An 18,666-nucleotide genomic window follows, 5' to 3' on the forward strand; every position below is an offset into this window, starting at 1 on the left:
TTATTTGATTAAGACCCTAAATTGGAAGACCGGTCTATGTGGCAGCTTTACCTAAGTATAGTCCGATATAAATCATACTTGGGTCGGATGTCGGGATTTTTTAAATTTCAGCTAAATCTGATAATAAATGCAGCTTTTATGAACTTCAGACTCTTAACCGGTAGATCGGTCTATATGACAGCTATGTATATCTAAATATAGTCCGATCTGAATCATGTTTGAGTCGGATGACGGAAGGGTTCATCAAAGTCTCCGTGTCAAATTCCAGCGAAATCTGATAATGCGTCTTTTACAGGATTTAGACACTATGTGGGCAGATCGGTTTATATGGCAGCTTTATCTAAATATCGAACGATCTGAAGCTTATTTGGGTCGGATGTCGGGAGGCTAAAAACAGCTCACTATTTGAAATTTCAGCGAAATCGGATAATAAATGCAGCTTTTATGAGCTATAGATCCTTACCCGGTAGATCGGTCTATATGGCAGCAATATACTAAATCATGGCCAATTTGTCTATGATTTAGTCAATTTTTCGGTAATTTGGGGCATATTTTTATTGTGGTCCCGGCCGGGAAGCTTGATGCATTAATGAATATGTTAAGGGCAGGATGTGTTATGAGCAAAGAATTTTGTTGACAAAAAAAAAATACTTTCTTTCTTTTCCCTTCTTATTCAGGGATTAATACACCAATTAAATTGCAAATTACTAGGGAATTTCCTATTTTACTAAATTTAATTATGCTGTTTTGTTTCACTACATTAGAGTTATGAAAATCAATAACAAATAAATAATTCATAGAAATTTATTAAAAAAAATGTTTTGGACAAGAGTTGAGGTACGTTTAGAAAGGTTTTCATCGAAAGCAAAGTTGCAGAAAACTTTTTATCACTTCAATGGTTTTTGGGTTTCTAAGACTGTTACACACGTTTTGGCATAAATATAACCAATTTTTGAACCAAGATGCTCTTTTTTACCACACTTTTTATTGCGTGTCCCTTCGAGTTATCGATCTATCTTCACGTTCTCGTTATAGTTCACCGAAAAACAAGTATGGAAAAACAAAAGTCGGGCGGATCTGACTAACTTATTCCCTACACCGTCGGGTATGCCTTATATCGGGTATTTATTTTACGATTCTGATCAGATTTGTTTTTTGCAAACCTATCAACTTATTGAATAAAACGTCTATTATAGACTTTTTATATGTGGGCTTAATTTATAGCTTCTGAGGTCAATAAAGGGTGTAGCGGTCTATTTTAGGCTAGGTTGGAGAGTGACTAGTACTAGCCGCTTTACTCGGAGGCTTTAGGGACAATGTGTTGGCCTAAAATGAAGGTATATGAAAAAAGGAAGCACAAAAGTAGAGAACCATGGGGACTGGGAAGAAATTCTAACCGGGAAGACTATGGTCCAGTCCAGGCAATAAACGTGAGGTACTCGATCACCTGCTCCGTCCTCCTCGTCATCGAACATCCTGCGGAAGTCTGCCTCAGGAAAAGCAACATGCTGTTCCGAAAAATACTCGATCATAGCGCCCTTGCCACTCTACAACGCACAGCACTAGCCTCCGCCTTGTTCGTGTGTTCATCGTAGAAGGCCCCCACTCTACCAAGAAGCTCGCACATTCTGTAGCACAATCCGCGCGAATCAGCGATAAATTCCTGATCAGCTCGTCGACCGCTTCATTACCCACCACCCCTTGATACCATGACCCGGGACCCAGCGGAGCCTAACTCCTGCCACTGTGTTTCCAAACAATTTAGACCTATGCGTGTATACAGAACGTAACGGAAAAGTTAAGGCTTTATCTAAATCTGAACCGATAAAATTTTACGCATGGAGTGAGACGTCATATAAACTACAAAACTCCAGCACTTCATAAAAATTTAGCAAAAATCGAACCAAATCAAACAGCGTGTATCGCATGAAAGATATATATGGGAGGTATACCCGATTTTGGCAGGCAGATTATATCGGTTGATATATAAATATGGGATCTATATGTAAATCTCATCTACGATTTTGAATTTTGCAAATATCTGACCTAGATGGTGGCTGTTTAGCAAAAATTACTGATGTGTAATTTTCTGTTTTTTTACTTAGAATTTTCTCTGGGTTTAGATTACATGGGATTGATGAAAGATTAATGTGTACACAAAAGCCTAATGGGTGCTAAGGCTTACGTTATTTGTAATAAGTGAAATGTATAGATAATAAAAAAATAACGAGAAAGAAATTTAAACATTTAAAGACTATCCAATGTGATCTTTAGGTAGTTGATGATGGTACAGCACAAAGAACATGTAATACAGAAACATTGGTAACAGCGGCATTCTTAAGAGTAAATAAAAAAAAACCAAAATAATTGTATAAATAAAAAATAACTGTTGGTAGGACATACACATGTAGATCAACGATGTAAAACACTTACAAATACACACAAACGCCAGCCCGTGGCCCGTGGAAAGAAAAATCTGCGTCATCATACCGTTTCCAAAAAAAACCTCTAATCTGCCGCAAACGATGATGAGTTCAAAAAATGCCGTTGCATTCCTCAGACCTCATGACCTAAATCTAAGTTTATCAAGCATTTCAGTTTTATCCACATGACAGTCATTATTTCGAGGGTCGCTGTAAGCCAACACACCAATGTGGTGGGAAGAAATTGTTATTGAGAGCAAACACCAAGTAAATAATTGAACGGATAGTGCGGAAGTAATCGTGCTGGTAACTCAGCCAATAAAATTGATCGTTACATTTCTCGCTATTTCTATGGAGATCTCATGTCATGACGTATTTTTAGCGACTGGTGAGCGACTGCAGCGGCAACAACAGAAGATTTCCAAAGATATGGTTTGACGATATCAGCCAGAACATGGGCTTTATCTAAATGAAAACACATATTTAATCTGCAAGAATACGACAACATTGTTGATGGCTGATCTTGGCAGATAAGAAAATTCATTTCGTGTGCTCTAGCTCACAGTAAGGTGGAACGAAACAATCGGTGCAAATTTTAACTTAACGACTTGCATACAAAATTTCAACAGATGTGTGAATACAACACAATATTTCAAATTAGCATTAGCTTTAGTCGGCAGAAAGGTACGTATTAGACCCAGCGTGTCATACTCGGAAGGCATGCTTTCACCATCACACAGCTCACAAATGTATTTCCGCGACTTTAATGATTCGACAAAGATGGCATACATAAATTAAAGATGCCAACTTTTGCATTTCTAAGGAAACAATTCTTTTGGTAAAAGATTTTTTAATTGAATTCAATGATTTTTTATACCCTCCGCCATAGGATGGGGTATATTAATTTCGTCATTCAGTTTTTAACACCTCGAAATATGCGTCTGAGACCCCATAAAGTATATATATTCTTGATCGTCATGTCATTATAAGTCGATCTAGCCAAGTCCGTCTGTCTGTCAAAAGTAAGCTAACTTTCGCAGGAGTAAAGCTTGCCGCTTGAAATTTTGTACAAATACTTTTTATTAGTGTAGGTCGGTTGAGATTGTAAATGGTCCAAATCGGTCCATGTTTTGATATAGCTCCCATATAAACCGATCTCCCGATTTTGCTTCTTGAGCCCCTACAAGTCGCAATTCTTATCCGATTGAACTGAAATATTACACAATGACTTCTACAATGTTCAGAATTCATTTATGGTCAGTATCAGACCATAACTTGATATAGCTCCAATTGCACAACAGTTCTTATTCAATATTTTTTGTTTGCCTAAAAAGAGATACGGCGCATAGAACTCGACAAACGCGATCCATGGTGGAGGGTATATAAGATTCGGCCCAGCCGAACTTAGCACGCTCTTACTTTTTTATCTGCAATGGTAGTTTAATGTGTCTTTAAGCTTGTCTTATTATTAAAGACAAAAATCTTCCAATGAAGGACAAAATACCGCTAAGGTTAGGGAATTGATTAAAACACAACATTATACCTTAATTAAAGACACAGAAATGCTAGACAAATAGGATCTTCTTTAAATGTTTAAATTTTAAAGGCCAAGTTCTGCAGTTGGATTTTTTGACAAATTTAATATCAAGTGTCGTCTATGAAGTAAAAAGAGAATCAGCCAGCGATCGCAATTCGTATGGGAATGTTGTATCCTCTATTATATAGCGATTTGAAATAAAACTAGCGTCTTTATTTTGAAGAATCGCTTCAATGGCTCGCAATTATTATCAAAATACTGTTGATGCATTTTGCAACAGCACACTTTACACAACTTCTTAAAAAGGGGTTTCCTTTGTTTTCATGAATCATAATGTTAAGCGTGTTTTATTTGACCAATAAGCGGATTTTCTCGCTAATTTTGTATGCCGAATTCTAATCCCGATTTACTAAGCACAAGGTCAAAACACTGTTCAATGGGTTGGTAAAACGGCGTATTGCCAAGTTTACACTGGTATATCTATCAAACTAGAATTGACAGCTTTATATTTGTTTGATTGGCAACTACTTATATTGTTTCCAAGCCACCAAAACATTTGCTTCAGAGTTTATTTAAAAACAAGGCTATTCGGGATGGAGTTCAAAAGGTTCTATATTGCACCATAAATCGTTATAATGATACTGGTAGCGTAGACAAACACAGAAGGGTGGTGGTCCGTAAACCACTGCAAAAACACCCGAAATGGTTCGGCAAATTAAGGCTCGTATTCGTCTGTTTGCGATCTCGAACACCGAAAGTGAACAACATGTTTGTGTATAACATCATAAATCGTGATAATGAAACTAGTAGCGCTGCCAAAAGTCACGCCGAACCGGAATTCAGGATTCAATTTCACTGGCAAAAATCAAACATTTTGTCTTCACCGACATCAAAAATGTTAATGTCAGTCAAGAGCAAACATAGATTAAAATATATATAATGGGCGTGATGTGCTTTTGAAAACAAGCATTTTATGGTATTTTAGAAATATATAAATTTTTGAATTTTTATGCAAAATGAAATAACGATTTCTCGCAAACTAAAATTTGAACTTAAGTGGAATAGAACTTCCTAGGGTAAAAGTTGAACTTTATATATTTTTTGTTTTGACACAACACATGTGAAGGTTTGTGTTTTGCTTTTTTCATATCTACACTTATTAAATGACGGTCATACGATGGTAAATAAACTATTTGAAAAAAAAAATCCAAAAAATTAAGGAAACATTAAAAAAATATTTTTTTTTTAAGTTATTTTTTTTTTTTTTTTTTTTTTTTATTTATTTTCATTACAACTGAGTTACACTCATCTAGTAATTTTAAGATAGCGTATAGATAAATAATACAAACTAGAGAATTTAGCCTAGTTCGAATTCATTTTGTGGAAATAGTTCAGTAACTACATCCTAGTTCTTGGGATTTAGGGCCTCTTAAGGGACTAGATCCATTGGTATAGTTCTTTGAAGTCTTCTGGTGGCTGGATAGTTTCGAACAATATTATTTAAGTCAGAGTTAACGTGACTATGTAACTTGTTCGCATGTTTCAGGGCGTGAATGGATATTTCCTCTGATATTGACCTCACTCCCAAGTCTCTGTGCAGATCGGTGTTTCGTATGTACCAAGGTGCATTAGCAATGGTACGAAGGATTAAATTTTGGGTTTTTTGAATCTTTTCTACTTCATTCTTGGCAGCGCAACCCCAAAGTTGTATTCCGTAGGTCCATATTGGTTTAATCATTTGATTATACAAAAGAAGTTTGTTTTGAATCGATATTCTATTGTCCACTAGCATCCAGTACAGCTCTGAGAATTTTATTTTTATTTCCTTATTTTTTTTCTTCACGTGCTCTTTCCATTTAATTTTAGTGTCTAGGGTCATTCCCAAATATTTTGCTGTGTTTGCGAATGGTATTACTTTACCATTTAGATATAACGGTAAATAACGAAGTTCTTTGTTTGTGAAAAGTATGTGGATTGACTTGTTTTCATTTAGATTCATCCTCCATTTGTTTATCCAAAGTAAAATGTCCGACAGAGCTGCTTGAAGTTTATTTGTAGCTTCAATTTCACTATTGGCAGTCGTAAGAATTGCAGTGTCATCGGCAAATGTTGCAATTGTTGCATCAGGCGGGTTTGGTATATCTCTGGTGTAAAGAAGGTATAAAACAGGGCCTAGGACACTCCCCTGAGGTACTCCAGCCTTTATTGGTTTCAGTTTTGAATAATTATTTTCTATTTTTACTCGAAAGTGTCTGTTGGTTAAGTATGATTCCAAGATTTCATAAAATTCCGTTGGGAGATCGTTATGAAGTTTGGTTAAGAGCCCTTGGTGCCAAACTTTGTCAAATGCTTGTCCCACGTCTAAAAACACGGCAGAGCAGACGAGTTTATTTTCAATGGCTCTTTCGGCTATATCAACTATTCGGTGAACTTGTTGTATAGTTGAATGATTATTTCGGAATCCAAACTGATGGTCAGGTATGAGAAGCCTACTTGTTAATAAGGGACGCAATCTTTTTAATAGCAACTTTTCAAATATCTTTGACATAACCGGTAGTAGCGATATCGGACGGTATGATGTTATTTCATGATCAGGTTTTCCAGATTTCTTGATTACGATAACTTCTGCAACTTTCCATTCTAATGGAACATGTCGCAGACGAAAACATGCATTTATTATAAATAAAAGCTTTTTAACAGCTATATGTGGAAGCTTTTTAAGTATTTTGGTTGTTATTAAGTCATAACCTGGAGATTTCTTAGCGCTCAGATCTTTGGCGATGAGATTTTCTAGCTCTTTAATTGTAGCTGGTTTAATGACTTGGTTGTCACATTTTTCTAATTTATAAGTTTCTTCATTGTCAGACCTACATTCAAGTGGTTTAAATATGTTGCTAAAATAATTTGCAAACAAATCTACTTTTTCTTCGGCTTTTTTTACCCATGATCCATCTACATTTTTAAGTGGTGGAATGGTTGGGGAAGCTTGATTTAATTGCCGCGTGGCCTTCCATAGATTGTAGTTGGTTTCTTTGGTTGCTGTTAGGTTTCCTAAGTATCTAGACATAGCCTTATTTTTTGACTCCTGTGTGATGCGTTTGAGTTCATTAACAAGCCTGTTCAATGTTCTTTTATTTTCGATTGTTCTTTCTCTTTGCCATTTCTTCCTAGCTTTTCTTTTCTTCGATAAAAGGTCTCTAATTTCCTTCGGATATGTGCCAGTAGTGTTGGTATGACTTGTAGTAGGAGTACTTTCCCATGCAGACGTTTGTATTGCGTTGATGAAGCTTGTCAACTCTTCATCAATTTGATCTTTGGTTCTAAGGGGAATCTTTAGTTCAATTTTCTCAGACAATATATATTTGAAAAATTGCCAGTTAGTACGATTATTCGAGAGAAAACTTGGAGTTTCTTTTTCGATAAAATTATCACTGACGGTCATTATCACTGCAGAATGATCCGATGATGATAATGCAGCTGTGTTCTCAATGTAAATAAAGTTTTTAGGTATATTTTTAGTAACAAAAAAATCAATTAAATCTGGAATACGTTGCTCATTCGATGGCCAATACGTAGGCTCGTTTCCTGAATATATCTCACATTTTAGAGCTCTGCATGCTTTGTGAAGTTGGTGTCCTTTGGGTGTAGTTAATCTAGAACCCCAGAGTTTGTTTTTAGCATTGAAATCTCCTCCTAATATAAAGTGATTTTGAAAACCTTTTAAAACTTCAATGTAGTGTTCGCTTTTAATGTTATGCCTTGGAGGTGAATAGATAGCACATATTTTAAAGGTCTTATTATTTTTTAAGCTCACTGATACACATGCAATTTGAAACATTTCATTCTCTATTTTCTCTTCTTCTTGGTGTTCAATATTATTTTTGATTATTTCTTTTAGTAAGTATAGACTGTGAAAAAAGGATAAAAAAACTTTTAAAAGCCTTTTTCAAAAAAAAAAACCAAAAGTTCACCTTTGACCTCAAATATCTCAATAACTACTAAAGTGATTTTGAAACAGAAAGCTTCAGGTGTTATCTGTCAAATACAAAAAAAAAAATAATTAAAAAATCTCTTTCGGGTCAAAAATTGCAAATTTTTGGCCAGTAAAAAACGATCCTGAACCGTAGTGTGCGCCGTAGTGGCAATGAAATGGCTTAAGAACTGATAATATACGATGAAAGAATGCAACATATATTGAAAAACGAGCCTAAGGTAAAACATTACAAGCTCCAAAAGGCTGACGATCTTACACCAAAGCATACATACATAAGTATATGGGAGATATACTATATAAATCTGAACCGATTTTCTTCAAAATAAATAGCTTTAGTTCTTAGTTTATTAAAGAACATGGAGAATAAATTTTGCTTTTTTTTAATGAGGCGCATATGAATGAACAGAAAGACAGACAAACGAACGTGGCTAATCGAATGGCGTTGCATAAATGCAAAAATGTCCATGGCCACACCAATAGTTTAGAGTATACGAAATAAAAACTTTCTCTTAAAACATATCTATTGAATATATCAATGGTGAGTATATAGGTTTGACAACATCAAATGTTTTTGTTTCATTTAAAAGACCGTTCTATTAAATATAAATATTTTTATTCACTTTAACACGTTTCCTGTCCACATTTTTTTTTTTTTTTTGAAAACAGACATTGTTTGGAGAAAATAATGCTTCCCTATTCGGGATGATGAATTGTTTAAGCACCTGTTGAGGCAAAGCTGATGAACTTTTATTATTATTAAATAAAAAGCAGTGACATTTTATTTATTCTATAACAGTAAACAAATGACATCAATATACTCACTGAACATGACTGATGAGAAATGAAATCAAATTGAAATGCCTTATGGTTATTTAAATTAATTTAATCAAAATGAAGTTTTAATTAAATTAGCACATTTCTAGGGCCCTTCATTTTTTGAGTGAGTGATCCACAGAGAGGAAACAAATATGAACGAATTTTTTTAGAATTCGTCGCAGATTTAAATTATTCTAACCGCACGGTGGGTTTTTTTGATTGATTGCCCAAATTGACCCACCCTAGTGTCGAAACCACATTACCTATATCTTGCAAACTATGCTCCATCGATGTTTAAATGCATATTCTGGCCATCTTTGATAAAAAAGGGTTAGGGTTGCTTTGGAAAACTTGTGATTGATTGAAGCAATAATGATGTGGATGTGAATAGAGGTTTCTTGATTCAACTCTAGGCTGCGAATCGAAAGAAAAAATAAATAAATTATGAAAAAGATCTTTGGCCTTACAGGTAAATAAACTTAAAGAAATAAAGTTTAATAATTGCAATTATGTATTGCAATGTTTAAGAGAGACTGGGGTTAAGAGACTGTCGGAACTAAATGTATTGTGTAATAAATATGTGTCCTCCAATATCCAATTTGAGCCACTGAAGAGTTCGGAAAAGCATTTTGTTCCTTATTGCAAAAATTTAGCCTTTTCATTTTCAATGGATTTAAGTTCATAATTAACTTATGGGAAGTTAAAAGTGAACTAAAACTTTGAACTCATAACGAGTAGTAATATCAACATTTTACTTGCAAAAAGCGTTACAATTTTGCATAAAAAAGATTAAAAATAGCATTACATTCGAATTTTGGAAAATTTAAAAATTGTTATTTATTTGAACAGGAAATCACTTGTGATTAGGAATTAGAATTTGGATTCCCCATGGCATGAGTGAAAAAATCAAGAAAATCACCAACAGTGCACAAATAGACGCACAATAGAGGAACGTCACAATCGAATGTTTTTGCTCGGACTGCACAGATGTCGATTTTATTGGCTCTTCGGAACGCCTGGAATGAAAACCCCCTTCGAAGACTCGGCAAAAAAGGCCCCGATATGAAAAAAGTATCGTATGTTTCTAATTGGAATATTTTTTAGGAAATTTATAAAACTTTATACGTAAAATAAAATAGGCTAGTATAATGATCCCCGTGACAAAAAGCGACAGAAAAATCGTGATTTCGATATAAAAGAAAAAATAATAATAAATAAAATATATAAAATTCAAAAGAAAATTAAAAAAATAACAAAAAGGAAAAATAACAAAAAAAGAAAAAAAAACTAAAAATAAACTAAAAAATAACAATAAAAAAAATAAAGAAAACAAAAAGGAAAAACGAATAATAATAATAAATAAAAAATATAAAATTCAAAAGAAAATGAAACAAATAAAAAAGGAAAAATAACAAAAAAAAAAGAAAAACCTAAAAATAGACTAAAAAATAAGTTAAAAAAAAAACTATAAAAAAATAAAGAAAACAAAAAGTAAAAAAATAATAATAATAAATAAAAAATATAAAATTCAAAAGAAAATGAAACAAATCAAAGAAGGAAAAAAACTAAAAAAAACATTAAAAATAAGTAAAAAAAACTATAAAAATACTAAAGAAAACAAAAAGTAGAAAAGACCCTTAATCGGTACATCGGTCTGTATGGCAGCTATATCTAAATATAGTCGTATCTGAATCATATTCGGGTCGGATGTCAGGACGCTCATTATCAGCTCATTATGTTAATTTTTGAAGGATGTCTTGATTACGACAGACGGAGGGACCGACAGATGAAACATGGACATCGTTAAATCGTTTTACGATCATCCGAAATATATATTTGTAAGGTCCGAAAGTCCACTTATTGTCTTTTTTCGTCTGACTTTAGGTGGTGCCTTCTCGGGTTTTACATGACTTAAAAAGAACCAAATATAGTGCGAAAAGTACTAAGTTGGCATCCCTGATAACAAATATGTAATTCTTCAGCGCTATGTGAAATTCCATACTCCTTATATTATAGTTAATGTTAACTAGTGTTGAGGTTCAACATTTTTGACAATCAAGAAACATACTTTTGGTTTGTTTTGTTGTTGTTTTTACTTTTCAGCCTGAGTAGGTAGGACGATTTTATTGTATTGATTAAAACTCAAGCTCGAGGCCTTAAATTTGGGGTTTGTTGCTCCAAAATATATTTATTTCATCCTATCATTGAAGGACATCATACGTTGTGTTCTTTGCAAAGAGGAGAACCAAGGCGACAATCTGCTTAGAGAAAAACTCTGCAATTTGTTTTGAATTGTAAGCGTCTTATTTCCCGGATGATGTCCCTCAATGAAAGGACGAAATATTGGATGAAATAAATATAGTTTGGAGAAACAAACGCCAAATTTAAGGTCTCGAGCTTGAGTTTTAATCAATACAAAAATATCTATTGGGTTGCCCAAAAAGTAATTGCTGATTTTTCATATAGTCGGCGTTGACAAATTTTAAGCAAATTTTAATCATTAATCGAATTGGATCGTCATGTAACTGAGCGTGAGATAGGAGAGAATATACCAAAATCAACCGTTCATTATCACATAAAAAGTCTTGGACTGGTGAAAAAGCTTGATATTTGGGTACCACATGTATCGAAAGAAATTCATTTAACAAACCGAATCAACGCTTGTGCACCTTATGCACCTATATGCACCTTAAACGCAATAAATTCGATCCGTTTTTAAAACGAATCATAACTGGAGATGAAACATGGATTGTTTACAACAACGTTAGTCGAAAACGATCATGGTCCAAGCATGGTGAACCAGCTCAAACCACTTCAAAGGTTGATATCCACCAAAAGAAGGTTATGCTGTCTGTTTGGTGGGATTGGAAGGGTGTGGTATATTTTGAGCTGCTTCCAAGGAACCAAACGATTAATTCGGATGTTTACTGTCAACAATTGGACAAATTGAATACAGCCATCAAGGAGAAGCGACCAGAATTGGTCAATCGTAAAGGTGTCATATTCCACCAGGACAACGCTAGACCGCACACACTCGCCAAAAACTGAGTGAGCTTGGTTGGGAACTTTTGATGCATCCACCATATAGCCCTGACATTGCACCATCAGACTACCATTTATATCGATCTTTGCAGAACTCCTTAAATGGTAAAACTTTCGGCAATGATAAGGCTATAAAATCGCACTTGGTTCAGTTTTTTGCAGATAAAGGCCAGAAGTTCTATGAGCGTGGAATACTAAATTTGCCAGGAAGAAGGCAAAAGGTTATCGAACAAAATGGCAATTATATATTTGATTAAAGTTCATTCTAAGTTTTATTAAAAATGCATTTACTTTCTTTTAAAAAATCCGCAATTACTTTTTAGGCAACCCAATATTTTGTGTAAGCATTAATTTGACGGTTTTATAGGTTTTCGACTGTCATATATTTGTAAAAAAAAGTAGCAAACGTCATAAGCCTTGAAATTGCTCCGCTTCTTGTTTAGTTTCGACAACACATCATTGTTTCAAATTTGTTATTGTTGCTATAGCACCTATATAAATTTTTAAATTTGATAAAAAAATTTCATTTCAAATCTATTTATAAACAGTGCTCTGCTTTCCGGAGCAGTATGACCACGTTAAGATATTCACAAATGCCGCCATTATGTATTAGTGAGAGAGAATAACAGTAAATAAAGGTTGTTGATGTTCTCGCCAGGATTGGAAGTCAGACGTGTTCTGTCATATTTAGGTGCACGTTCTAACCTATGTACCAGTGTTGCCATATGCATAAATTCAGAAAAGTTTAAACTAATTGTACGATTTGCTAATTATTTTTCAATTGTCAAAACCCGGTTTTTGGCTAGGTTTATGGCGTTTTTTACGTGTGTATTATGCATCGGAAATGTATGTCCTATACGTGGGAGTTTCCGACAAACCATCTCTGGGTAGGAGCTAAAATCACACATCCATATAGCATGTGAATATTACAAATTATTTTTTTTAGATAACTAGGTATTAATTACAAAGCATAGATTTAATTGAATTCTTAAGTCCCATCACAATTTGTCTCTTCGCTATTGGAATAATGATGGGAATGTGAAGAGTGTGTGGTTCGCGCATCGTTGCATTCCACAATGTTCCATTGGCAGCCCCGACTGTTGGACTGTGTGGTATTGGCGTTTGTGTGTGTGCTTTTTTATATCGTTCTGACCTTTTATTCGTATATAGCGACTACCAACAACAATACAAATAACTCTATTGTCTACTGCAAGAGAAGAATAGCTTACCTTGGTGCCTTTCTGTGCCACAGGGATGACTAAGAATTTTTGGCGAGAACTGGCCAAACGCGTTCCTCGTTTGACTTTGTAACTCTTTGTTTGTTCGCACCAACTACACAGGCACAGACAGATGAGGGAAAACGTTGTTGCAAGTACACAAAGCCAAATGTGAACAAAACAATTTCACTCACGCAAAGTGAGTGGGTGAGTATGTTTGAGAGGCAAATATTCTTGTTGCCGTTCGTTTTTTTTTTTTTGACAATTTCGTACTTTAGCACTTTATTTTGTTTTGTGGCAAATTTAATTTTTTTTGTGTTTTAATTTTCTGATTTCTTTTCACAATTTCACACTGCAAAGATCGAACAAATTTACATAATTTTCTATTATTTACATTATTGCCTTGATCGCCGCCCGATTCGCCGATGCATGACACATGAGTTGGTAAGAAATTTCCTCGTATTTTTGCGAATTCGAGAATGAGCGTGCGTGTGTAGATGTGTGTAAAAACACATCTATTTAGATTGATTAGCCAGTTTCAGCTTGATGCGTTGCATGGGGAGCAGTTTTCCCAGATCTAAAGGTAAATCCTCTACACGAACAAGAGGATATGTCTATATGCATATGCACATATATGGGAGGAATCCCCCTTAGCAACAGTAAGAAGCCTTTGAATGTATGTGGACAACTAGTAGCACTGCACTCTCCAGACACTTCTATGTGTGCGAAATTATTGGAATTTGTCTTTGGTAGTTTGCGTCAAGAAAAAAACAAAAATTGTTTTTTTTTTTGTTTCTTTGCAAAAGTCGCATTTGAATTTCTCGGTAAATCTTAAGGCGAGTGGACAAAATAGAGTTGTGCATTTAATAAAATGGAGGAAAAAATAAACAAAACAAAGAAAACAGAAAAATAAAAACTTGTTCGTTACGCGAGGTTTGGTAGATGAGAAAACCGAACAATACGAAAATTGCGCTGAAACAAAAGAAAAAAGCCATAGCCATGGCAGAAATTACTACTGCCATCAATCTTTGCAAAATCAATGGTATCTACAAAACAACGACAACAACAACAATAACGAGCGATCACAGTCGTAACAAAACAAAACAGACAAAAACGCAAACGTCGTAGGTATTTGTTGAGATCGCGGCTTTCGTGATCGCGTTTAGCAACCAACAGCCAACCAGTGGCTAAATCCAACAACGTCAACATCAATAGAAGGAAAATAGCAACTCATTAAATCAGCCATCACATCACGTCAGCCAAAAGGGAGGGTGGAGGGGGGCTACCCTTGGGTGCTACTGTTGCCCCTGCCTCCATCCAGCATACTTATGCGCTTTTCTCTTCTTTTTTGTTCCAAGCCACCTAATCGAACGGAAATAGCTTAGAAAACGCAAACAAACAAATGCAACAGAAATTACACCAATTTCCGCAGAGTCTAATTTGATCAACACACTTTTATTGAATTTTTCGCTTATTTTTTTGATTCGTTCGACGATTAACTTTTGTTCCGATACTCTAGCGGAATTCGAAATTTATTTTTTCCTTTTCTCTTTTTGTTTAAGCGCGCACACGCTCACACACGGCGACCGAGAACGCCGAAAATTCCAAATGAAAATCTTAGGCTATGAAATTTCTTTTACTTTTATCCGTTATCTCTTTCGCAGCTGTAGCGAGTGGTATTGGCCAACAAAAGAAAAACAAATATTTTTTTAGTTTTAGCCTAGAATTTCCAATGCGACGGCGTTTTAAATCCGAATGCGAATGTAGACGTCCGCTTTGTTCGCCGCTTCGCAGCCAACTGAATGCTTCGTGAAACTTGGTGGAAAGGTTTAAGCCAGCCGTTTTTACCTCTGGCAACAGTGTTGACGCTCATTACATTTGAGTCGACCCCAGCAGCGTATATTGTGTTATGCTGAGCTCAGCTCTGACTCTTCTCCATTTTGGGGGGGATTTTCAACATATGAGCCCAGTTTCCGCTCAAATTGCGTGAGTACATGGCACACACACATATATCAGTTTTGAGTTGCACTGAGAATAAGGAAATCAATAAATTCAGACGCTGAGAAACTATCGCTCACTGTCATATTTCTCTTGCCTTCTTTTTCTCGTGCTAAGGATTTATGACGACTGCGAAATCCATACAAGAGCTTGTATTGTCTCTTGCCCTCGGATTTGTTCTTGGTTAACATACCAGAAACTGTAGCTCACCATAGTTCTTCTCTCCGGCTGGTGCTATAAGCGTCTTCGTTTTATTACGACCACCAAAAGCTCGTCTTGCAGCATGTAAGCATGTTCAATGGAATTTAAAGTTCTCATTTATGCATGGGCTGATTGCATGTGGAACTAGCCGATTATGTGGTTTGATAAATTCTCTATGTAGATTACTAGCAACTGACTTATACAGTGTCTTTCTAACTGTAAATGTTAAAACTTTTAGGTATTTCAAAGCATATACCAGCTGACGAAAAAAAAATTTCCAAGGGAGTTTGTACATTAAATTTTGTATACTCAATTAGACAGATAGGCCCACTTTTAACCCTTTCACTACCGAATTAAAAGTAGCAATGTTAAAATTATTTTCTCTTCGCAAATAGTTAATTGGAGTGATAAAAAGCTCATGTTTTTTTTTCGAGAATACAGTGCACTCGCGAAAATATGCACACACCAATATATGAACACCCCAAAGGGTGAACTTTTTTTCATTGAATACTCCAAAATGGGAGCTCTTTGCAAAAGCTTTAAAATATGAACAGGTATTTTTTGTAATTTTAACGGATTTTATCTACCTGCACAGTGCCGGAATCTAAATCCACAGGGTAGTTTTTACAATGTGGGAACTCCCCTAGTTGTTAGCATTTTAGTTGCCTTCATCTGCCAGTTAAAATTTCTTACATATACGTTTATATTAGTCCTAAAACTAAAATTCCATATTCCTTTTGTAAAATATAAATTTAAAGTGAAAAGTTATTAAATATGCATACAAAACGAAAACAAGTTTTTAACTTTCAAAGAAAAATCTGAAATTTTAGAGAATTTGTAGAAAAAAGGTGCAAATGTTAAAAATTTAACGAACAAATTTGGAGTAGCAAAATCACCAATATGTGAAATTAAAGCAAAAATGTGATTGTTAAATTAAATGGACCTGAAAAAAAAACCCTGAAAAGTCGAATATCCCCGAAACCAGTGGAGATATTGTAGACCTCAAGCGAACTTTTTTATAGGGATTTGGAAATCGGACAACAAACAAAGGTGTGGCAGCCCCAACAAATTTTCGAAATACAGAGATGACGAACTTTAGAGGCTGGGACAACCTAGAGTTTTGGAATTTTGCACACGATCACCCTAGCACCGCAGACCTAATTATTCTAAATTTCAAAAAGTTTCAATGTTCTCCCACTGTGCGATGTTGAGAATGTTATTCCAAAAAAAGCGTTCAGGAGCGTCGCGTTGAAAAATGAAACTGCAAACAAATGTTAAAAATGCAACTCACAAAAATTAAACAATTTTTAACTTTGACAACCAAAAACACAACACCGATTGACGCTCGGTTTCAAGCGTCAAAGTTGAAAATTTTAGAAAATTGTGCAGAGTTGCATTTTTACAAAGCGACACTCAAAACCAAAGCTCAACGCGCTCATTCTGTTTTGGCCTTAAATGTTCTAGAAACAACTTCACAATAAATATGGATGAATCAAAAGAAACTTCAACTAATCTTTTAAAAATCCCGTTACCTGAGGTTAGTGTTATGAAAATTTGCATTAAAAATCTTCTAATCTAAATCTTTACTACAGGTTAAATTTATTTAGTTTTTAACGTTAAAGAATGCAACATAGTGTAACGAAAATGAAATAAAGGAAGAGCTATCCGATGAAAAAGATTATGCGGAGAACCGAAAAGAACTATAAAATCCAAGAAAGCTGTCGAACTGTAAATAAAGCATTGGAATGGGCCGAAGCGAAATCGTTGATCAACAAGATTTGAGTGCATTGAAACAGTTAAGAGAGCGTGCGATTTTATAGTAATTAATGTTTCTTATGCTTTTTTTTAATTCATAAATAACTTATAAACTTAACGTAAGAAACTCTTATTTTTATGGGAAACCCGTTTTGTATATATCGATGAACCGATATGACTTATGAATTATATGAATGAATTATCTGATTTCGCTGATATTTAGCAAATTTTAAACAACAACTTCGTCTTTCCAGGAAAATCACCGTTTATATATAAGCAATAGATGACCACAATTATTTAAATCTATTTTAAGAAAAAAAAATTAATTTGTGGTTTCTAGCCGACAGCGTCACACACAATCAAAATTAAACTGACGAAATATGTGTTATGTGTTCCGCCCTTGGTATGTAAATACAACAAAAGTACCGTTATTATACTCAAACAAAAATAATAAAACAACAATCATACGAGTAATGAACAGTGGACTCTTAAAATCATGTCTTAATGTCATGGGGACACAATACCAGACATGAACCAACTTAGGGGTGTGGCATGGAAAACAATTAGGGATTTTGTAAATAGCATGGAATTGCTAACTTAGATTTTCTTTTTCGAGGTTACTTTTTAGTTTTTAGAGCGCTCAACAAGCCGATTACTAGCTTGGGTATATGTCTATAGTGACATGGGGCAGATTAATATCTGCACCCTCTTTTCAACTTAACCTAACCTAAATGACATGTATGTAGAGGACATCAGTAGTGAAAGTGTTAAGTAAACGAATAACTTTCTGAGTCAAATTAAATGTAAATTTTTAATAAAAGAACTGATCGGCTCACCTCGAAATTTCGCAGATTTTTTGTTTTTTTTTTCTAGAGACGATGTCTATTGAAAAAGGTAGAACTTTATTCAATAATGTGGATATTACAACTGTTCTTCATGAAATTATACTTACCACTCTAGGGAAATGTCATTGCATCTCCTCAAAAATTTGCACAATGGTTTCTTTTATTAAAATTTCCACGTTTGCAGAATTTCGTCGAAATCGGTATGACTTAAGTCTGACTTAGACAAAGTTTTTATACTAATGTTTTGCCCCGTAGCGCAGAGGTTAGCATGCCCACCTCTGACGCTGAACGCCTGGCTTCGATTCCTGGCAAGAATATCAGAAAAATATTCAGCTGTGGTTGTCCCCTCCTAATGCTGGCGACATTTGTGGGGTACTATGACATGCATAGAGACCGTGTTAAAACTTCTCCCCAAAGAGGTGTCGTACTGTTGCACGACGTTCGGACTCGGCTATAAAAAGGAGGTTCTTTATCATGGATCTTAAATTTGAACCGGACAGCACTCATTGATATGTGAGAAGTTTGTCACTGTTCCCTTATGGCATGTTCACGGGCAAAATTGCATAAATATTTTGTGTATATTGCCACATCAAGCGCGTTGTAAAGGGTGATTTTTTTGAGGTTAGGATTTTCATGCATTAGTATTTGACAGATCACGTGGGATTTCAGACATGGTGTCAAAGAGAAAGATGCTCAGTATGCTTTGACATTTCATCATGAATAGACTTACTAACGAGCAACGCTTGCAAATCATTGAATTTTATTACCAAAATCAGTGTTCGGTTCGAAATGTGTTCATTCACCGTTCAGCGATGAGGCTCATTTCTGGTTGAATGGC

The 18,666-nt window shown here is 34.9% G+C and overlaps 1 protein-coding gene across 6 annotated transcripts in view; it reads right to left on the minus strand.

The window, feature by feature from the left end:
* Positions 1-14,831, minus strand: part of LOC106080671 (uncharacterized) — a 176,469-nt gene extending 161,638 nt beyond the window's left edge. For 3 of the 6 annotated variants that reach the window (XM_059370607.1, XM_059370606.1, XM_059370602.1), the window contains exons 1-2: positions 14,483-14,830; positions 13,042-13,381 (exon numbers count right to left, since the gene is read on the minus strand). The gene's annotated coding sequence lies outside the window, so the exon portion shown is untranslated. Of the gene's footprint in view, positions 1-13,041; positions 13,382-14,447 lie in introns of all 6 variants that reach the window. The other 3 variants (XM_059370605.1, XM_059370604.1, XM_059370603.1) reach the window with 3 other exon arrangements.
* Between the last annotated feature and the right edge of the window lie 3,835 nt (positions 14,832-18,666).

The sequence above is a fragment of the Stomoxys calcitrans genome, chromosome 5 (assembly GCF_963082655.1).
Source record: "Stomoxys calcitrans chromosome 5, idStoCalc2.1, whole genome shotgun sequence".
Taxonomy (NCBI): Eukaryota; Metazoa; Arthropoda; class Insecta; order Diptera; family Muscidae; genus Stomoxys; species Stomoxys calcitrans.